This window comes from Chrysochloris asiatica, unplaced genomic scaffold (assembly GCF_000296735.1).
Source record: "Chrysochloris asiatica unplaced genomic scaffold, ChrAsi1.0 scaffold00356, whole genome shotgun sequence".
In the NCBI taxonomy this organism is placed as follows: Eukaryota; Metazoa; Chordata; class Mammalia; order Afrosoricida; family Chrysochloridae; genus Chrysochloris; species Chrysochloris asiatica.
The window spans coordinates 496,004-497,397 of record NW_006408874.1 but is presented as its reverse complement, the minus strand read 5'-3'; positions in this window follow the sequence as shown (position 1 = coordinate 497,397).

The following is a 1,394-nucleotide window of genomic DNA, read 5'->3' as shown; positions in this document are numbered from 1 at the left end:
TATTTTTTCCCCCATCCTTTCACTTTTAATCTGTTTCTGTCTCTGTGTGTGAGATGTGTCTCTTGCAGACAGCATATTGAGGGACGTTGTTTTCTTATCCATTCTGCCACCCTCTGTCTCTTAATAGGTGCATTCAATCCATTTACGTTCAGTGTAATTATCAATAGGTATTGGTTATTTGTTGTCATTATATTCGTTTTTTTGTGATGTTGTTGCTTCTTTGTTCTGTTTGTCTTTTTCTGTTGAATTCATGATTTGTGTGTTCTTTCTTGTGCTTTTCCTTATAGTTTTAATGTTTTCATATTTTTCTTGGATTCTTATTCTTTTGGGATGTTGTGGGGTGTTAATTTTCTTTGAGGTTGCCTTATGGTCCATTGAGTTCTCTGTCCTTTTACTGCAGTCTATTTTATCCTGTAACTGATTTGACCTCCTCCCTATCTGGATCTCTTTTCCTACGTGTTTACCTTCCTTTCCACTGCACCTGTTTTGGTCATAGACTGACCTCTCAATGCCTCTTAGTTTGTTCTTATAGTTTTGCTTTGTTACCAATTCTTCTTTTAGTTGGCTTAATTTAGGGAGGTGCTGCCATGTATGTCAATCTCTGGATGATGTCTGTTCTTTTTGGTTCTCAGTCCACAGAACTCCCTTTAGGATGTTTTGTACTGCAGGGTTGGCTTTGATGAACTCCCATAGCTTCTGTTTATCCTGGAATGTTTTGAACTCCCCATCATATTTGATTGATAGCTTTGCTGGTTGGCAATTTTTTTCTTGCAGGGTTTTATATATGTCTCCCCATTGCCTTCTTGCCTGCATGATTCCTGCCGAGATATCTGAGCTTAATCTGACTTGTTTCCCCTTATATGTGACTTTTCTGTTTTCTCTGACTGCTTTTAGAAGTGTCTCCTTGTCTTTGAGTTTGGAAAGCTGGACTATGATATGTCTTGGTGATTTTCTCTTGGGGTCTGTGGGACGTGGCTCGGTTGGGTGGGAGGGAGCCGCTCGCCCATGCGCTCCTGGCGGGGCCAGGGAACACGGCTCAGCTCAGCGGGAGGGGGGCCGCTTGCCCGAGTGCCTGTGTGCCCGGCGGGCTCGTGGGACACGGTTCGGCTGGGAGGGGAGCCCCTCGCCCAGTGGGGCCAGGGAACACTGCTCGACTGTGGGAAGGATGGTGGGGCTGCTCGCCCTCGCTCCCAGCGGGGCAGACGGACCACTGGGCAGGGCAGAGGAGGCTCAGCCAGGCAGGCACAGTCTGCGCCTGATGACGTCAGATAGTCGCCGCTTCTCCTCTTCTCCTGCCTGCCTGTTTTTTCCTTTTTTTTTTTTTTTTTTTAACTAACTTCTCTCTGTGCGGAAATCCCACCCTGGGGCAGGTGTCCCTCGTCCTCTCTTCTCCT